The sequence below is a fragment of the Musa acuminata genome, chromosome BXJ1-9 (genome assembly GCF_036884655.1).
Source record: "Musa acuminata AAA Group cultivar baxijiao chromosome BXJ1-9, Cavendish_Baxijiao_AAA, whole genome shotgun sequence".
Classification (NCBI taxonomy): domain Eukaryota; kingdom Viridiplantae; phylum Streptophyta; class Magnoliopsida; order Zingiberales; family Musaceae; genus Musa; species Musa acuminata.
This window is the reverse complement of record NC_088335.1, coordinates 27,170,606-27,192,990: the sequence shown is the minus strand read 5'-3', so window position 1 is coordinate 27,192,990 and position 22,385 is coordinate 27,170,606.

Sequence of the window (22,385 nt, the reverse complement as noted above, 5' to 3'; positions counted from 1 at the left end):
TTATTAGATCCTATGGATGAGATCCAATAAGAGCCAATGAGAGATTATTGAATTAAGATCAACTAATCTAAGAGGCTTGAATAGTTAGATGGAGATCCAATACCCAATAGGGCAGGATCCATTACAGTTAAGTTGACTAGGGGCCTCTATAAATAGGAGGGACCCAAAGGTTCATAGCCTAGAGCTTAATTTGGTTGCCATATCCTATTCTCCCTATAGGGAAATCTGGAAGGCGACTTCACATGCACAATGGAAAAACATAAAAATAAAATCCTAAAATTTTCCATCGATGTGTTCATTGTCATGCGATGATTAGTGCGTAAAAACCGCAAAGCTTAAAACTGCATATATTAAAGATTGTGTTACTTAGGAAAATTGTATATCCTTGAATCCTTGCAGATCTCTAGGAGAGGGTGAAGGAGGTCAAGCGTCCTCCCCTCTAGCGGTGATCCTCACAGTAGGGTTATGATGATGCTCCTCAAGTCTCCAGGCCCGCTATCTAAGGAGGACAAAGGGGAGGAGAATAGGAGATGACAACCCAAAGAGGCTCTAGCCTATGAACCATTAGTTCCCTCCTATTTATTAAGGTCCATTGTCAACTTAACCCTAATGGATTCTGAACTATTAGGTGTTGGATCTCCATCTAACTACCCAAGCCTCTTAGATTAGTGGATCTCATCCATAGGATCCAATAATTAAAGGGCTTATTGGATATCCAATAAGATAGGGGCTTCGACGGATATCTCATATCTGAACCTCTACTCATCGCAACATCTATAATATGTGTGTGACCCTCTAGGCCCAATATTGAGCTGGCAATGAGTCATACCAGTCAGAACTCCTTCTAGCTCAGTGAATTATTATCTCCATAATAATTCATTCGACTCATCGATTATGGACGTACTAGGTAACTACGCCGCAGTCCCCAGACAATACAAGGGAATCCAATCTATTGGACCTATCTGCCCTCAATTACTATATACTTATAGTCCCTCATCTATCTAATACACTAGATATCATATACCGAGCATGGTGTTGTCAAACTCATACGGTTTCTACTCGAGTCTCGCTCTAATCGGATTCTCCTTGAGAACTCTTTCTCTCTCAATCCGAATGACCCTTGTGTTGAATCTCATTGATGATGAAATCAATTGGTAAAATATTTGGTTAAATCTATATGTTAAGAAAAGTATGTAGGATTAATTATGATAGCGATCAAGGAATAAAGCAAAACGAAGTGCCGGAGAAAAGATTGAGATTTCGTTGGGAGTTCGAGAGTTCGTCGGGAGTCCGGAGGTTGGTCAGAAAGACTATCGGAATTGACCGAGAAGAAGCTCATCAGAACTCACTAAGAAGATCATCGTAAAGTCCAGGAGCTTGCCGAGAGTCCATTGGGAGATTGCAAAGAGATCGTTGGAAGTCCACCGGAAGATCACTAGATGCTCGCTAGAAGAAACCTAGACTTACTAGATTTATTTTGTTTAGTGTATGCCTTAAAAATCAAAGTTAGCACATAATTAGGGTTAGGTTTGAGAGGTAATCCCATTAACCCTATTAAGAGCCAACTAGGTTAGTAGTTAGATTGGTTTAGGCCGGATTCAAGGCCCAAACAAGTTGTTGAACCTTGTTAGGCGGTGGCACCACCCAGGGTGGGCGGTGGAACTGCTTGAGGCTTAGCCTCCCAGGTGGTCTAGGCGGTGGTACCACCCAAAGTGAGCAGTGGCACCATTGGTAGTTATTACTGCTAGGCGGTGGTCCTGCCAGAACCCAATCTCCGAGGCTTTGTCAAGCGGTAGTTGTTAGGAAATTATGGGGGCAACATCACATGTACAGTGAAAGAATAAAAAACAAATCCCCAATTTTTCAAAAGATACGTTCGTTGTCGTATGAAGATTGGTACACAAAAATTTATAAAACTTAAAACTGCGTAAATAAAAGATTATGTTACCTAGGGAGACCTGTAGATCTCTAGGAGAGGGTAAAGGAGGTCAAGTGCCCTCCTCTCTAGCAGTGATCCACACAATAGAGCTACGACGACACTCCTCAAAACTCTAGGCTTACTTCGAGGAGGAGAAGGGGAGGAGAATAGGAGAGGCAAACCAAAAAGGCTCTAGCATATGAACCATTGAATCTCTTCTATTTATAGAGGTCCCTTGTTAACTTAACCCTAATGGATCCTGCCCTATTGGGTATTGGATCTCCATCCAACTACCCAAGCCTCTTAGATTAGTGGATCTCTATCTAATAATCTCTCATTGGCTCTTATTGGATCTCATCCATAGGATCCAATAATTCAAGGGCTTATTGGATATCTAATAAGATAGGGGCTTCGATGGATATCTATTATCCGAACCTTTACTCATCACAATGTCTACAATATATATGTGACCCTCTAGGCCCAATATCAAGCTGGCCATGAGTCATACCTATTAGAACTCCTTCTGGCTTAGTGAATTATTATCTCCATAATAATTTATTCGACTCATCAACTGTAGATGTACTAGGCCACTACGCCGTAGTCCCTAGACAATACAAGGAAATCTAATCCATTGGACCTGTTTGTTCTTAGTTACTATATACCTATAGTCCCCCATCTATCTAATATCTAAAAGATCGTATATCGGGTATGGTGCTATCAGACCCATATAGTTTCTAATTGAGTCCCACTCTAATTGGATTCTCCCGGAGAATTCTTTCTCTCTTAATCTGAATGACCCTAGCCAGGGATTTATCTGAGCAAGAACACATGGGATATTTCTCTAATGACCATCAGCCTCCGAATCACCATGGTCTCGATGGACTCGACCAACCATGATGTTCGTTTAAGTCAACACCATCGTTATAAGATGCGTCTGATTCGATGATATAGCTTCAAAGGACTCGACCAAGCATACCATATCCTCTGGTCACCAGTGACATCTCTATGTCATAGGCAAGATATCGAATCGCGATATAAGTGAGCCTCGAGGGACTTAACCAATTCAACCTACACCGAAAATCGGCACCTACCTATAGTGATGGAAGGCCACATGGGTCAATCTAATTGCCTCACGTTTACCGACTTAATATTATCGAGAGAGGTGATTTTGATTTGGTCTCCTAATGTAATGTGTCATATACATATATATTTAATATATATCTACATCGTATGCAAATATATATACATATCTAGTAGGTATTTAAGCAATCACACATCATATGAGCAATCATATCAGATGATCATAGATTATAGCCTAATGTGATTAAGCCCAAGCTAGTGGGCCTAATCACTTATATCAAGATTTATATGTGCAGTGATACATCTCCATGCCTTGTGATTGTCCATCTCGTTCTCGTCGGTTCTATCGGCATCTTGACGCATCTAAATGCATTGCGATCGTCCGTCTCGTGGGTGCCGCTATCACTTCCATGCTCCTGTTGCACCTCATCATGTGATTACAACTTAATCATAGGTATGCAGGCCTAACAATAAATGAGAAATAAATTGGAGGCTCGCAGGCTCTAATAATAATAATCACAAGTACATATATCACATGGTACATGATCATCAGTCCATATATCATACATCATATATATAAATCATCATCATATAAGACTACTAGATAATAATAAAAATAATAATCAATTAATATTTTTAATTAATTAATATTTTCTAAAATTTGGGACATGTAGGGAATTTTTTGAATTATGAGCGGTATTTTTATAATTTGGATAAAGGACAGAATCTGAAATTTCTAAAATTTCGAGGGGCAAAACTATCTTGTGCCCAAAAAACCCAACTGCCCTTCTCCCTCTCCCTTGCTACTATGGCTGCTGCCACCCTACCGGCGGTGGCCTGTGCGGCGGGGGGTGCGGGGGCATCGCCCCTACCCATAGGAGGTGCTACCCCTGCAAGTGGGCGCCTTCGCGCGAGTAACACCCGCAGGCGGCATGCCTACGGGCGGTGCCACCCCTGCAGGTGGGCACCCCCACGGGCACAACACTTGTAGGCTGCTTGCCCGTAAGCGGCACGCCTCCTTTGGGCGACTGCCGTTGCGGGCACGCCCGCAAGCTCCTCCCACAAGCATCGTCCGCACTTACAGGTAGGCTGCCCGCAAGCGTAGCTTTCCCTTATGGGTGCTGTGGCCGTAGGAAGCGCTCACGGTTTGCTAGCCCCACCGATCGCAAGCTTGCTACAAGCAGGCCATCGGCCGACTACTATAGGCACAGTGCCTACGCATGCATCGACGTTGTGCTGCCTGCTTGTGACGACCGCTGCAAGCGGCTACATGCATGTAGATCGAGGGTAACAAGGGTAGCGACTGTTGCTGCTCTTGCTTGCTTTTGTGACAACGATTTTGATATCAAAAGCTTCTCCAAAACGCAACACACGTAGTTCAAAATCAATCTTTCGCATGAACAACATGGCTCTGATACAACTGTTGGAAAATTTTGGGGGTAACATCACATGCGCAGCAAAAGAATAGAAAAAAAATCCCTAATTTCTGAAAAGATGTGTTCGTCGTCGTGCGAAGAGTGGTGCACAAAATTCCGCGAAACTTAAAACTACATAAATGAAAGATTGTGTTACTTATGGAGATCGTATATCCCTGAATCCCTATAGATCTCTAGGAGATGGTGAAGGAGGTCAAGCGCCCTCCTCTCTAGCGGTGATCCATACAGTAGGGCTACGACGATGCTCCTCAAAATTTCAGGCCTGCTATGAGGAGGAGAACAGGAGGAGAATAGGAGAAGCAAACCAAAAAGGCTATAGCCTATGAACCATTGGATCCCTCCTATTTATAGAGGTCCCTATCAACTTAATCCTAATGGATCTTGCCCTATTGGGTATTGGATCTCTATCCAACTGTAACATCCCTTATTTTTTAAAAAAATTAGTAAAAGGTTTGTTTGTAAAAGTAAAGATTATTTAATAATTATTTTATATTTAATGATATTATATTAAAAGTTTATGGCTACGGACCTAAGAGTAAATATTAGAAGTTTGATATAATTTATGAAAGATTCAGATTTAAGTTAATATATATATATATATATATATATATATATATATATATATATATATATATATATATATATATATATATATATATATATATATATATATATATATATAGTGGACATGTGTCACTAGCTAACCTAAAGTTGGTGCCACTTATCTTTACTCTAAAGATGACACCTAGCCCCTTTCATGCATGCATGACACCTTGTAACTTTTGCATTAGCCAAAACCTAAATAATTAGATGCAAGGTTAAAGAAAACAAACCTGAAGAGTTGCAGCCAATGTGAGTTTGAGAAAAGAAGAAAAAAAAGAAGAAGAAGAAGAAGAAGAGCTTGAGGTTTTTTATCAATTTTCTCACATTTGGGATTCAAATAATTTTAAGGCAAGTGTTCTAACCCCATCCCACAGTAACCTTAATATCTGCTTCTATTTTTATTCTGCAAAATTTGAAAGATTTCAGCTGAGAACCAGATCTTCTTTCGTTTTGATATAAAGCTATGAATCTGTAATTTTTCAGTAATCTGACCTCTATACAATATTTCGGTCATAACATTTTATAATAAACTCTGATTTAGACAAGGCATATTCCATTTGAAAGTAGACAAAAAAATCTTTATTTTGATACTAAGATCGAATGATTTGAAGTTTAAATGCCTACTAAGACTTCTGTTTAAATTAACCCTACAGATTCTGCAAAACAGGGACTAAAATTTCTGACCACTTGTTGCTTAACTACTTATAACTTTCTGCTGTGAACTCAGATTCATACAAAGTATGATTTATTCGAAGCTAGACTCAAAATTCTTTCTTTATATACCTGATTTGAAATTTTTGGAATACAATTACTAACTGACACATCTGCTTTCATCGACCCTATGGATTCAGTAAAATAGAGCTAATATTTTCAGACCTTTTGTTACGAAATTATTTGTAACTCCCTGTTGTAAATTCCAATTCTTGTTAAACTTAATTTGACTAAAACTAGATTGACAAAGCTTTCTAATGACACCTATTTTGTATAAATTGGAGCATAATTAGTTATCCAAATCATTCATACAATGTTCCTATCAAATTCTGCCAGAATCAAGCTTTGGTCGATTTCAGCTTTCTTGTTTCTTCTCTTTGGAAATCGATTTTGGCAAAAACTCTTACTTCAGTTAAGCTTTACATTATTACCTTAAATTCCTATATACTTTTGTCCTTTATTTATTTGTACATCTGCAGCTATCATCTAAAGATCATGTTTGCATCGTAATGATTCGGCACATGCATCCCATTGTTCCGCATTTGCTTTCGATATGTGCCTCTTCCAGTTTCATTTCATTGGCCATTGAATTCACCTAACTTTCTTATTTCAATTGAGCTATATGTGATTTCTTGAAATCCTTGTATGCTCTTGCTTTTGCTTCCTTTCAAATCTGAATACATTTGTGAAAGATTATGTTTGTATCGTATTGACTCGAAAGACATATGTACATTTCATTGTTCCGCATGTGCTTCCAATATATGCTAATTTCATTATTCATACTGTCCCTTTGTACTCCGGTGTTTGTGGGATAAATGTGAACCTTTGCCAGAAATGATAAAGGGAGTTATGCTTAGAGCCCGCGATGCTCTATCGGCCCCCTATGACTTCACTCAGACGTGGGTGGATGGAGCTCCCAGACGTGGGAGACTTATGTTTGTTGGTCATTCAGAAATGGATGGACCATATTATGTTATAATCCCACTTCACCTTCTATGTGTTTGATATGATATCCAAAACTTTGGCTATGTTTCTATGCATGCTTTGGATAAGAATGAAATGAATGCATCGTCATGTGACATTTGAGCTTCTATTCATGTTTTGTTCTTTGATATATTTCTGAAATATTATAAGTCTTTGTTATACCTTGAAAACTACCATATGTCATAGATATGCTCCTTATGCCAATGATATGCTCCAATTACCTTTCCTCGATTATATGAATAAAACGTGCTTCGAACGATATGATATTGTAATTCTGCATTCAAACAAAACATGCTACTATTTCATCCTGTATCTCTGCTTTGTATTTTGATACCTCATTTGTTTGAAAACTGTCCTCTTTGCTATGGATATGTTAGTCATTTGCTGAGCTTTATATGCTCACCCCGTTGCTATATAAATTTTTCAGGATAACTTATCGCTCACTAAAATGTGTAAATTGGGTTGAGGCAGTGGAAGACTAGAAGATTTTGGGGCAAATATTTTGTACTTGATAGGTTGATATTGTATAAGTTCTTTTTGGGTGTAATGAAATATCAATGACAAATCTAGATTGATGTATCTTGTAAATATTTGATAAGTACCTCTTACGTCAGGATTTTTGGAAATGTTAAGTCTAAACTGTGTACTGATATAAACATGTAGTATATGTTGGTTTTGTGATTGCATTAATTACCGCGTTTATGGATTTATGATATAGTTATGATTTAGTTAAGTTGCTTTTGGATTTTAAGAATCATCTAGTGACATGATGTATGATTATAGACTGCACAGGTTTTGTGAATTGTGGATTGTAGAGGTAAATGACTTGAATGTTTTTCTTAGTGACCTCAAAGGTGTGATTGGATCCTGGATTGTTTGTTGAATTAAATATTATCAATCTTGAATTAGGTTCACACCTCCTAAATGAGAACTAAATTCGGGGGGGCGTGACTCCAACTACCCAAGCCTCTTAGATTAATGGATCTCTATCCAATAATCTCGGCTATTATTGGATCTCATCCATAGGATCCAATAATTCAGGAGCTTATTGGATATTCAATAAGATTGGGGCTCCGATGGATTTCTCATATCCGAACCTCTACTTATCGCAATACCGACCATATGTGTGTGACCCTTTAAGCTTTATCTCAAGCTAGCCATGAGTCATACCAGTTATAACTCTTTCTAGCTCATTGAATTATTATCTCCATAATAATTCACTCGACTCATCGACTGCGGACGTATTAGGCCACTACATCGCAGTTCCCAGATGATACAAGAGAATCCAATCCATTAGACCTATCTATCCTAGAGACCGTGTACCTATAGTCCCTCATCTATATAATATCCCAGAGACCGTATACCAGGCATGGTGCTGTCAGACCCATACAGTTTCTAATCGAGTCTCACTCTAATCGGATTCTCCTAGAGAAATCTTTCTCACTTAATCCGAATGACCCTAGCTAGGGATTTGTTTGAGCAAGAACACATAGGATATTCCTCTAATGACACTAAGAGTGGATGATCCTCTATCGACACCCAATAGTCCTCGTAAGATTGGCTACCACTCCTAAACCCATGAAATGGAGAAAGCATTGTAAAGAGGTGGTTGGTCTTCGCTTATTGAAGGAAGATCATTAGTAGATGCTAGTGATCTCAACGGAGGAGGAATCGGAAGTGGATGTAGGTCACAACGATCGAACCACTATAAATTCTGGTGTGTTCTTTCCTTACTGCTTATTTTCTTTACTTGTGATGCATTCTATTTTACTTCATCGCAAATTATCCAATCCCCTCTTCTCTACCCACTTACAAACTTATTAGAGACAAATATCTTTTCAAAATGCTTCTTGTCGAACTAAGGTTTTTTTCATTATACAAAGTTTTCCAAAATTAATTAAATTGATCATTTTTATCCACTGCACTAATTCATCACCTCCCCCCTCTTAGTGTCGTTCTAGATCCTAACAATTAGTATCAGAGCGAGGTCACTCTCATTTTGGTTTGAAACCCAAGAGAGATGACATTTGCCGACAACCAAGAGGGTCACTCAATCACACGTCCACCCATGTTCAATGGGACGAATTACACCTATTGAAAAACTAGAATGAGGATTTTTTTTCATTTTTATAGATTTTGAGTTATGGAACATTATAGAAAATAGCATTCAAATGTCTTCTCTTTTAATGAACGATTGGAATGAGTTAGAGAAGAAGACTTTCTCTTTAAATGCTAAGGCTATGAATGCCTTGTTTTGCGCTTTAGATAAAAATAAGTTCAATCGAGTGTCTAAAAATGACTTTTGATATTTAACATGTTGAATCTCAGATTTTGATGATGAAATCAATTGGTAAATTGTTTGATCTAATCTATATGTTGAGAAAAGTGTGTAGGATTAACTACGATAGTGGTAAGATATAAAGTAAATATTGTGCTGGAGTTAAGATCGAGATTTCGTTGGGAGTTCGAGAGTTCATCGAAAGTCCGAACATTTGTTAGAAGTCCTGTCGGAATTGACTGAGAAGTCCAAGAGCTTGCCAAAGAAGCTTGTCGGAACTTGCTAAGAAGATCATCATGAAGTTCAGGAGCTTGCTAGAACATTATCGAGAGATCGTTGGAAGTTTGCTAAAATATCGTCGAAAGCTCGCTGGAAGAACAATTGACATACTTTACCAAGAATGCTTTGTTAAACTTAATTATTATAGTTAGACCTTAAGTTAAGTTAGGATTGGGAGGTAATATCACAAACTTAGTTAGGGGCCAACTGGGCCCTTAACAGGGCTGAATTGGGCTAGTTGAATAAGTCCATTCAGCACCTAAAGTCACAGCTAGCGGTGGCACCATCAGGGCCGGTGGTGGCACCACCTGGGATGTAGTCTCCTAAGTGGTCTAGGTGGTGGTACCACCGGCAGTTATTACCTACTAGTGGTGGTATCACTTGTCAGACGGTGGTATCGCTAGAGCTCAGTCTTTGAGAGCTTTGTCAGGTGGTGGTACCGCCTAGTGTCAGATAGTCAGGTAGTGGTATCACTTAGTACTTGCAGTGGTATCACCAGTACCTTGAAAATCCAAGATGAGACTTTTTTTGACTTTAATTTTGAAGCCATTGGGGCCTATAAATACCCTAATCTTTTCTACATGAAAGGGCATGAAATTGTGAATAATATCTTGAAGTCTTGGGGTATTAAAAGTGTTGTAAAAGTACTAAGAGCCCTCCTCCTCCTGTTCTAAGTCTTGTGATCATTCAAAAGAGATATGAGGCTTGTAAGGGTTATCTTGTAAACCCATGAAAAGGAGAAAGTACTGTAAAGAGGTAGTTGGTCTTTGTCTATTGAAGGAAGACCATTAGTGGACACTGGTGACCTCGACGGAGGAGGAATCTGAAGTGAATGTAGGCCATAACGACCGAACCACTATAAATTCTAGTGTGCTCATTTCCATTATGCTTTTTATTAATGCCATTACTTTTTAAGTTAATTGCTAGTTCATTTACTCTAAAGTCAAGCACTTTCTAAGATTACTTTTCAATGAATATAAAATTTACAAAACCAATGATTTTTCGGCTACACTAATTCACCCCCCCCTCTTAGTATTGCTCTTGATTCTAACAATTGGTATTAGAGTAAGGTCAATCTCATTTTGGTTTGAAACCCAAGAGAGATGGCATTTGCCAGCAACCAAGAGGGTTACTCAATTACATGTCCACCCATGTTCAATGGGACATATTACACTTATTGCAAGACTAGAATGAGGAATTTTTTAATTTATATGGATTTTGAGTTATGGAACATTGTAGATAATGGTTTTCAAAAGTCTTCTCTTTTAATGAACGATTGGAATGAGTTTGAGAAGAAGACTTTCACTTTAAATGCTAAGGCTATGAATGTCTTATTTTACACTTTAGATAAAAATAAGTTCAATTGAGTGTCTATTTATGAAATGACTTCTGATATTTGGCACACACTCGAAATCACTCACGAAGGCACTGGTAGAGTAAAGGAGTTAAAGATAAATCTTTTGGTTCATACTTATGAATTGTTTCGGATGAAGCCAAGCAAAACTATTGTTGACATGTACACCCGTTTTACGGATGTCGTCAATAGTTTAAAAGCTCTTGGTAAATATTTTTCGAACTTTAAACTTGTTAATAAAATCTTAAGATCCCTTCCAAAGAGTTGAGACCCTAATGTAACAGCTATTTAAGAGGCCAAGGACTTGAATGATTTCCCTCCTAAAGAACTTATCGGGTCATTAATAACCTATGAGATAACTTACAATGCTCATGAAGAGCTTGAGAACAACCTTTCAAAGAACAAGAAGGATATGACACTAAGAACTCAAGAAGACCACTTGAAATAAAATTCAAGTGATGAGGACTATGATGATGACTTGACACTCTTGACAAGAAAGTTCAAAAAATTTATAAAATGAAATAAATTTAAAAATAACACTAAAAATAAAATTAAACCCAAGAAAGAATAAGTTATATGCTACGAATACAAGAAGCCGAGACATTTCAAAAGTGAATGTCCCAAAGTAAAGAAGAAGCAACCAAAAAAGAAGAAGGCGCTCAAAGTAACATGGGATAACTCGAGCGATTTTGAAGGCGAAGAACAAAGCAATAAGGAGATTGCCAACTATGCACTAATGGCTATCGGAGATAAGGTAAGTAGTTCATTAGTTGCAAATTTATCTTTCGATAGGCTTTTAAGTGCTTTTCATGAATTGTTTGATGAATATAGAACTTTGAGTAAAAAGTACAACTCTTTGAAAAAGGAGTATTCCATTTTAAATGTTGAATTTGATAAACTTAAGCATGATAATCCTTCTCCATATACTAAGTGTGTTCACTTAGAAGCACTTAAGAAGGAAAACTTGCTACTTAAAAAAACCTTATAAAAGTTTGAGGTTGGTAGCAAGTCCTTGAACATGATCCTTGCCAATAAGGGTCACATTCATAGAAGAGGCGGAATTAGATTTGTGAGTAGCTCTCACCATAATCCAACCACCTTTGTTAAAGGCCCTACATTGCATGTATCACCCTACACCAAATGTAACTTTTATTGTAAACTTATACATGTTGCCTATAAATGTCTAAGATATAATCCACATAAATTGATTTGGGTTCCTAAAGGAACTATAAAGAACTCTATACAAAATGATAAGTTGAGTAGATCGATTTTTGAGGCACCCGAGATCAAATGGGTACCTAAAAATCACCCTTTCTTATAGAATTGTCTACCATAACAAGCTAGGAGCAAGAATGATAGTTTGATAGTGGATTCTCAAGACTTATGACCGGAGATCCAAAATACCTCATAAATCTCTCTAGCCAAAATAATAAAGAAAAGATCATTAGAATTAAAACTTTTGGTTACAAAATGATACTTTATATTCCATAAGATCATGTTTAATGACTTGATGATGCAATGATTATTTGAAATCTTATGTGATAAACATTTGATCTTGATCTCTCAATATTTGAATTCTTATGCATGGATTCCTTTCTCATATTTTCTGGATTTCTAGATTTCTCGACATTTGAAAATTGAGTTTTCTTTTTCGAAATCATTTATTGTTATTTCTTCTCATTGCAAAATGGGAAATCATATTAATGGAACATTGGTATGTTTGGTCTTTTATGAATTGATAATTTCAATAAAAGTTCTTCCTCCCATTTACAAAAATTAGACTTCATTTTGACTTGATACAATATTTATGCGAATAAGCGTTCGCACAACAAAATGACTATAATCTTGCTTAAAAGAGGAGGCAAGAATTCTTGCCTATTGTATATCAAAAGAGAAGCAATGATGCTAGATAAAGAAAAACAAATTAAGTTGATGAAAATAGTGCACCGGCGATGGCATCGCCAATAGGCATTAGTTGTAGGCGGTGGCCCCGCCTGCAACTTTGCCCTATAAAAAGGCTTTTAGGGCTAGCGGTAGAACCGACCCCAAACCCTCCTACACTTCTTCCCCATACCTCTAAACCCTTCTCCACCCCTCGTTCTCCCTGCTCTTCCTCAAGAAACCCAAGAAAATCCTTTTCTCCTTCAAATGTAAGGATCAATCTCAACTCTTCAAGAGATCACTACAAGGGTAATTCTCAAACCTTTTCTCTCAATTCATTGATAGATCTTGCTTCTTATATGTAGTTCTCTCATTGATTATGTGTGTAGTCTCATAGCATCTAGAAGATCCTCAACGGACAAAGGAAAAAGGAGAGTAGATGAAACCTATGACTCCACACTCTTTGATTCCCCTCAACATGCCCTTAAATTCCCAACCATAGAGTCTAAACATGTTCATAAGGATAAATATGAGATTTAGAGGAATTGAGTAATTTGGAACCAATTCAATGGTTTACTAACCTAGATATTCTCCCAATTCTTCAAATAAGTGAACCTATTTATCCTAGACTTGTTAGGTTGTTTTACAACAACTTGCATGTGGATGAATACGATAGAGTATCCACTTATTTCTTAGGATATCACATACCAATTACGTATAGTGTAATTTACAACACCATAGGAATTGCTGAGAAAAAGAGAGGTTATTACTTTAGAGGACAATGGGATGAAGAATCAGCTTTAGGTACCATTTTTGGTAATCCAAACTTGTCAATCATTCTAAAAAAGTTATGAACATTGACTACCTTTCAAAACCAAATTGCTTCATCACATCTTGATAAGTATTATACTTCTAAAACAATATCATCATGATGAAGTTAGCCAAACGAAATTAGGAACGATGTATTGGATTATAAAAGGACATGATAATTGTTTTGGTTAATTGATACAACAAAACATGATTGAACTACTGAAAAAAGATATGATACTTCTATATGGTGGCTTGATCACTAGACTAATCATGCATATGACATAGTCATTCCACCTGATGAAGAAATCTTGAAACTAGATAGGTTTAATATTATAAATAGAAACCTGCTAAGAAGATTAAAATGTATAGTAAAAAATGGGACTTAGATTAGATTACCTAGAAGGACAAATCCCCCCCACCTAATCCAGAACTTGAAATACTAATATTAAAAGAAAATTAATCTCCTCCTACTAGCTCCTTTGAGGCAGCACCTTCAACAGAGTAAGCACCCTCCTCATCTGCCGATCTAATAGTGACTCGATTGGATCAAATTGAACTACGTCAAGAGCAAATTGAAATATGTCAATATAAAATCTTAACTGAGACGTAGCAAATTCGTCGGCAACTGAATACTTTATTTAGGCATTTTGATTTACCATCTCTTGAATAAGTTATGTATTTCCTTTTTCTAATAAAAGGGGGTAGAGAACTAAAAAGTACCATGATGAGTTGTACTCTTTGATACACTATACTTCTTATGACGTACCCTTTGATGTAATGATGTGTTTCTTGATGATGGTTTAATGAATGCATCACTCTAAGAATTAGACTTGATAAATCTTTTGAATGCATAAATTCCTTGATACATTCTTCAAATTTCTTAGTTTTTTTTTTAATCAAGAACGTTTTTCCCTCTCGTGATATTTATAAAAGAAAAGATTTGACTTTTGGTATTTACAACTTGATTTATTATTTCTCATATAATGATTATTTGCAAAGTTAAGGATGTTAAATTGTCCAAATGTATGAATTTGATGTATATCTTTTTCGAACTTTCTCGATTTTTTAAAAAGCTTTCATAAAATTATTTCATAAATAAGGCTTTCATGAAAACTGGAATATCAATCTACTTGGTATCAAATTTATTTTATACAAACTTAATGATGTTTGATAACTTAGCCCATTCACTCATAGAATTCATTGACAAATGCATCTCTCATAGATTTTATTCTTGTGAATTTTTAATGAGAAAGAAATTTGATTGATTAAGTTTTATTCATGGATTTCTTTTTATCCTTCATATGATGCTCCTTTCCCATGAATTCTTCTTTACTCTACTTATGAAAGAAGAATTTTTATAAATTTTTGGTATGTGATGATACTTACAAGAATGGGGATTTGATTTCATATGGATATCTTGATCCTTCTCATGAATCCCTTCTCTTTGTTAAAATTGAAGCATGAATTGTTTTGAATTTGACTTGGTTCAAATCCTTTTATGAAATTGGTTCTTCATGGATTCTTTCCTTACCCTTCTTCCTCTTCTTATTATTATGACAACGGAAGAAAGAAACTTGTATATCTAAAGAAAAACTAAAAAGCTTTTGCACATCTAAAGTAAAAATGTTAGCTTGTCCAAAAAAGTTATCATGGAAAGTTTTCACTTATCTTCCTTTATGGCTTGGATAAATTGCTATGAAACTTGCTTAATTGTTTTTTACCATACTTGCATTGTGAATTGTTCTACTTTTTGTTGATGACAAAGGGGGAGAAATGTGGCAAATTGTTGACAACTTGATATTTTGAATATTTGAAATAATGTGTAAAATGTATTGTATCGTAAATGCTTGAATGTCTTGCAAATGCTTGAAATATGATTAAATATGATTGGTATCACCAAATGCATACTAGACAAATATCAAATGTTTGCTTGAAAAATATCAAATGTTTGCTTGAAACATATCATAATGTGGCATGATTACTTGTAAATGTTTCATTCCTAGTATCATGCTTGATTTCATATCAAAATGATAAATGTCAATCATTATGATAAAGTGTCAAAATTCCGATGCTTTATTTCGTATTTACAAATGGAATCATGCCTCGGGTTGATGAATCGTCATTTTTATTGAAACTTGAATCTTGCTAAATTTCATATTTGAAATTTCTATCATATGTAAAAATGATAATTGTCTATCATCTCTCTATATTGGATTTAAAAATGGATGTCATGCCTTGCCTTGACATCATTATTGATAAATACGTGGTATCGTATTTTAAGATGGTAAATCATGATTGGTATCATGATATGCATGTTGATAAGTTTATATGAATATAACTTATCAGGTTGATGCTTGAATTTAAAAGCCTTGAATTTAAGATTATCTTTTTTCAAGTATGGCATATAGATAGGGGGAGTTAAGGTTAACTCCATCATCAATTGATTATCATCATAAAAAAGAGGGAGATTATTGAATCTTGGATTTTGATGATGAAATCAATTGATAAATTATTTTATCTAATCTATATGTTGAGAAAAGTATACAAGATTAACTACGATAGTGGTAAGACAGTAAAAGTTGTGCCGGAGTCAAGATTGAGATTTTGTTGGGAGTTCAAGAGTTCGTTAGAAGTCTGGATGTTCATCGGAAGTTCTACCGAAATTGACCGAGAAGTCCAAGAGATTGCCAAAGAAGCTCACTGGAACTCGCTAAGAAGATCGTCGTGAAGTCCAGGAGCTTGTCAGAAGTCTGCCGGAACATTGTCGAGAGATCGTCGAAAGTTCACTGGAAGATCGTCGAAAGCTTGCTGGAAGAACAATTGACATACTAGACGAAGAATGCTTTGTTAAATATCTTAATTATCAAAGTTAGACTTTAAGTTGAGTTAGGATTGGGAGATAATCCTAATAACTCAGTTAGGGGCTAACTAGGCCTTTAGTAGGGCTGAATTGGGTCGATTGAATAAGCCCATTTAGCACCTGAAGTCATGGCCAGCGGTGGTACCACCAGGGCCGATAGTGGCATCGCTTGGGACGTAGTCTTCCAAATGGTCTGGGCGATGGTATCGTCGGCAATTATTACCTACCAACGTGGTACCACTTGTCAGGCAGTGGTATCTCCAATTAGGCAATGGTATCGCCAATGCTTAGTCATCGAGAGCTCTATCAGGTAGTGGTACCGCCAGACTGGGTGGTGGTACCGCTTAGTGTCAGAGAGTCGGGCGGTGGTACTGTAACACCCCTCATTTCCGAATTTTCGTATAAATTTCTGGTGATAATGTAAGCATCTATTTTAAATTAACAAAAGAAATAGAGTATGAATCAGAGGTAACTTATTTTTAAGATTTGGGAGATCTGTTCAAAAAAAAAGAAAGAATCTGAGGACCAATATGTAAACCCTAAGAACCTAATCGTGAATATGATAAAAACAAGGACTAAACTGCAAAACGCACAAAATGACAAATCCCACCACTAAAGCCTCTCTACCTTCGTTCTTAAGGAACCAGAGAAGGCAGCTGCGGTGTGGAAGAACAGAGAAAGAAAGAAAGAAGAAGAGAAAAGAAAAGAGGAAGAAGAAGAAGAAAAAATGGGGCTTTGTGGTTTCTTACTCAATCTTCTCAATTGGGGGGTCAAAATTCTCAAAGGCAAGTGTTCTAACCCCATCCTATAGAAAATTAGTCTCTGTTTTTATGTTGATTCAAAATAAATTGAAGGATTTCTATTTAGAAACTGATATGTCTCTCTTTGGACATAGAACCATGGATTCTGAAATTTTTTCGGTAAACTGACCCCTATACACTGTTTCAGCTATAATTTTTAGTACAAAATGTGAATTCAGGCAAGAACTATTTTGTTTGAAATTAGACTCTTATAACTTTCTTTTGACACTGATTTTTTAGATTTTGGACACCGAATACTTACCCAATCATCTGTTTCAAATGAGCCTATAGATGCTGCAAAACAGGGATCAAGATTTCTGACCTTTCGATACTAAAATGCCTATAACTCTCTGTTAAAAATTCCGATTTATACCAAACTGACTTCATCCGAAACTAGACTTGTAGACCTTTCTTTTGACATATAGTTTGAAAATTTTGGAATTCAAATGCCTACCCTATTATCTGTTGAATCCGACCCTATGTATTCTGCAAAACAGTGATTGTGTCCTTGACCTTGTGTTACCAAATCAAAGGTAACTCCTTGTGGGAAACCCTGATTTGTACGAAACTTGTTTCGACAGAAAACAGATTGATATATCTTTTGATAGTAGTTTTCTTATGGGTATTGGAGCATAATTGATAATCTGAAGTATTTATTCTGTGTGCCACTTAAATTCTGTCAGAAGTCAAGCTCTGGTCGATTTCGCGTATTCTGTTTCATTTCTTTGGATATGGAATTCATCCAACTTTCTTATTTGAATTGAGCTAAATATGATTGCTTGGAATCCCTGTATACTCTTACTTTCCTTTCATTCCAAATCTGAATACATTTGTGAGAGATTTATTCCTTGCATCGTATTGTCTCGAAATGGCACATGTACGTTTTGTTGTTTCGCGTGTGCTTCCGATATATGCTACTTATTGATAAAACTGCCCTCTTGTACTCCAGTGTTTATGGGATTGTCTGGACCTTTGCCAGAAATGGTAAAGGGTATGTGCTTAGAGCCTACGATGCTCTGCCGGCCCCCTTTGACTTCACCTAGACGTGTGGGTGGATGGAGCTCCCAAACGTGGGAGACTTCTGTCTAGTGGTCATTCAAAAATGGATGAATCATAATTCTGTTTGAGATCCCACTACACCTTCTGTATGTTTGATATGATATCCAGAGCTTTGGTTATATGTTTTTGTACATGCTTTGGATAAGAATGATATGAATGCAACGTCAAAGATGACGTTTGAGCTTCTATTTGGTATGTGATATTGATAAGCTCCGAAATGTTTCATTCATTGTTGATATGCTTCGAAATGTTCTATACGCTATTGATATGCTCCGGAACATTTCATATGCCATTGATAAGCTTCGATATGTTTCATTTGTTATTGTTATGCTCCAAAACGTTTCATTCGTGTCTGATATGCTCTAATTACTCTATGCCCCATATGTTATGAACCAAATATGTATGATTGAAAGGACAATTGTGATTCTGCACCTAATGATATTATGTCTATGAATTCGTATATTCTGTCTCGTATTGCGAAACTTTATCTCTTTGGAAATTGTCCTATTTTGATATGGATATATTAGTCACTTGTTGAGCTCTATATGCTCACCCCGTTTGTTGATAAATTTTTCAGGATAGCGTATCGCTTGCTTAAATGTTAAGATTGGGCTGAGGCAGTGGAAAGTTAGAAGATTTTGGGCAGATCTGTGTTAGCATATATGTATTTGTTGTATAAGCCACTTTGCATCTAATGAAATGTTGACGATGAATCTAAACCTGTGGATTTTGTGTAAGTTAAAGGATCCCTCATATTTAGGATTTTGGAATGTTAAGCTAAATTCATGTAATGATACGAACTTATGGTAATCGTTGGTTTGGTGACTGCATAGACTTCCCCACTTGTGAAATTATGTTGTGGTTATTATTTTGATGAGTGAGTTCAGATTGTATGAATTATCGAGTAATTGTGTGGTATGTTTATGAACTGCACAGGGTTTATAAATTTGTAGACTATAGAGGTGAAATTTTGATCTGAATGTTTTCTTAGTGACCTCAAATGTGTGTTTGGATCCTGGATTAGTTGTGATGAAAATTTTAATATTGTCGTTATTTTGAGGGGCATGATAGGTACCACCCAGTACTGGGGGTGGTACCGCTAGTACCCCAAAAATCCAGGATGAGACACTTTTTTGCTCCAATTTTAAAGCCATTGGGGCCTATAAATACCCCACCCTTTTCTGCATGAAAGGGTAGGAAAGTATAAATAATATCTTGAAGTCTTGGGGTGTTAAAAGTGTTGTAAAAGTGTTAAGAGTCCTCCTCCTCCTGTTCTAAGTCTTATGATCATTCAAGAGAGGTGTGAGGCTTGTAAGGGTTATCTCCTAAACCCATGAAAAGGAGAAAGCACTGTAAAGAGATAGTTGGTCTTCGCCTGTTGAAGGAAGACCATTAATGGATGCCGGTGAACTCGATGGAGGAGGACTCAGAAGTGGATGTAGGTCACAATGACCGAACCACTATAAATTCCGATGTGCTTATTTTCATTCTACTTTTCATTATTGCCATTACTTTCTAAGTTAATTGCTAGTTCATTTACTCTAAAGTCAACCACTTTCCTAGATTCATTTTCAACGAATGAAAAATTTACAAAATTGATGATTTTTCTACTGCACTAATTCACCACCCCCTCTTAGTGCCGCTCTTGATCCTAACATAGCACACACTCAAAATTACTCATGAAGGTATTTGTAGAGTAAAGGAGTCCAAAATAAATCTTTTAGACTATACTTATGAATTGTTTCAGATGAAACCAATTGAGACCATTGGAGACAGATACACTCGGTTTATAGATGTCATTAACGGTCTAAAAGCACTTAGTTAAAGTTTTTCTAACTATTAATAAAATATTATGATCCCTTCCAAAAGTTGGGACCTTAAAGTAATGGTCATTCAAGAGACCAAGGATTTGAATAATTTCCCTCTCGAATAACTTATCAGGTCATTAATGACTTATAAGATGACTTACAATACTCATGAAGAGCTTGAGAATAACCTTCCAAAGAACAGGAAGGAAATGACACAAAGAACTCATGAAGACTACTTGAAAGGAAGTTCAAATGATGAGGACTATGATGATAACTTGGGACTCTTGACAAGAAAGTTCAAAAAATTCATAAAAAGAAATAAATATAAAAATAACACTAAAAATAAAATTAAATCAAAGCAAAAAAATAAGTTATATACTACAAATGTAAAAAGTCGGGACATTTCAAAAATGAATGTCCCCAAGTGAAGAAGAAACAATCAAAGAAGAAGAAGGTGCTCAAAGCAACGATTCAAGCGATTCCGAAGACGAAGAACAAAGCAACAAGGAAATTGCCAACTACGCACTAATGGCTATCAGAGATAAGGTAAGTGGTTTATTAGAAGCAAATTTATCTTTCAATGAGCTTTTAAGTGCTTTTCATAATTTGTTCGATGAATGTAGAATAATGAGAAAAAAGTATAATTGTTTGAAAAACGGGCATGCCCTTTTAAATAATGAATTTAAAAAACTTAAGCATGATAATCCTTCATTGTCTCCATACACTATGTGTGAACAATTAGAGGCACATGAGAAGAAAAACTTGCTACTCAGAGAAACTCTAGAAAAGTTTAAGATTAGTAGCAAGTCCTTGAACATTATCCTTGCCAATAAGGGTCACATTCATAGAAGAGGTGGAATCAGATTTGTGAGTAACTCCCACCAAAATCCAACCACCTTTGTTAAAGGTCCTACCTTGCATGTATCATCCCACAATAAATGTAACTTTTGTTGCAAACTCGAACATGTTGCTTATAAATGTCCGTTTAAGAGATATAGTCCACATAAATTGATTTCGGTCCCTAAAGGAACCTTAAATGACCCAAAGCAAAATAATATGTTTGGTATATCTATCTATGAGGAACCCAAAGTGAAGTGGGTACTTAAAAAGAAAACCCCCTTTCTTGTAGATATGTCTACAATCACAAGCTAGGAGCATGAATGATAGCTTGATAGTAGATACTCATGGCTTATGACTGAAGATCCAAAATACCTCATAAAGCTCTCTAGCCAAAACAATAAAAGAAAAATCATTAGAATTAGAACTATCAGTTACAAAATGATTTTAATTGAAGATGCTTTATATTTAATGAAGTCATGATTGATGATGATGCAATGATCATTTGAAATCTTATGTTTTGGAATTATATGTTACACAATTGATCTTGATGATGGTTGTAAAATTTTGGTTTTAGTTTTAAACGATGATGCATATTTTTATTTGACATAAAAGACAGAGGCATACTTGTATCACATAAATCAAAACTCATAAATAAGGGGGAATGCATTATTCTTGAAAATGTCTCTATTGTTAGGAACGAGTTGGCACTAAGAGAGGGGGGTGAATTAGTGCAGCGGTAAAAACATCGATTTAGAAAAATATTCATTCGTTGAAAACCGATTGAAAGATGTAACTTAAAAACACTTACGTAAGCATGTAATGAGGAAGTAGAGCAGTGAGCAAGTAAAATGATTTGCAACAAAGGTAAACAGTAAAGTAAAAGGCAGCAAACCAATTTTATAGTGGTTCGGTCAACGTGACCTACATCCACACCCGATTCCTCTTTCGTCAAGGCCACCGACATCCACTAATGATCTTCCTTCAATAGGCGAAGACCAACCACCTCTTTACTATTAGGAACGAGTCAGCACTAAGAGGGGGGGGGGGGTGAATTAGTGTAGCGGTAAAAATGTCGGTTCTAAAAATTTTTTTTATACATTGAAAACCGATTTCGAAAACTTGAAAGCATATGCGAGTGTCGGCATAGTAAAAGCAAAGGAGGAGAGGCAGTTTGCTATAAAAGTAAATTGCTAAAGGTAAAGGCAAACCAGATTTTTATAGTGGTTTGGTTATTGTGACCTACATCTACTCCATCGATTCCACTTCCGTTGAGGCCACCGGCATCCACTATCGGTCTTCCTTCAATAGGCGAAGACCAACCACCTTTTATAGCTCTTTCTTCTTTTATCAAGTTTAGGAGATAACCCTTACACCCCACTTACTCCTCTCTCAAACTATTCTAATACTAAGAACTTTGAGAGGAGTTCACACAAGATTACAGCAGCGTTTCTTTCCTTTTTACTCTCAATACTTATGTAAGTTAACTAGGGATGAGAGGGGTATTTATAGGCTTCAAGTTGATTCAAACTTAGAGCCTAAAAAGGTCTCATCCTTGGATTTCAGGGTACTTACAGTACCATCGCCATTATTGGGCGGTACTACCATCGATGGTCTGTCACTAGGCGGTACCACCGCCTGACAGGGGTGGTACCACCGTTGGCAGCATTCATTGCCGACGGTACCA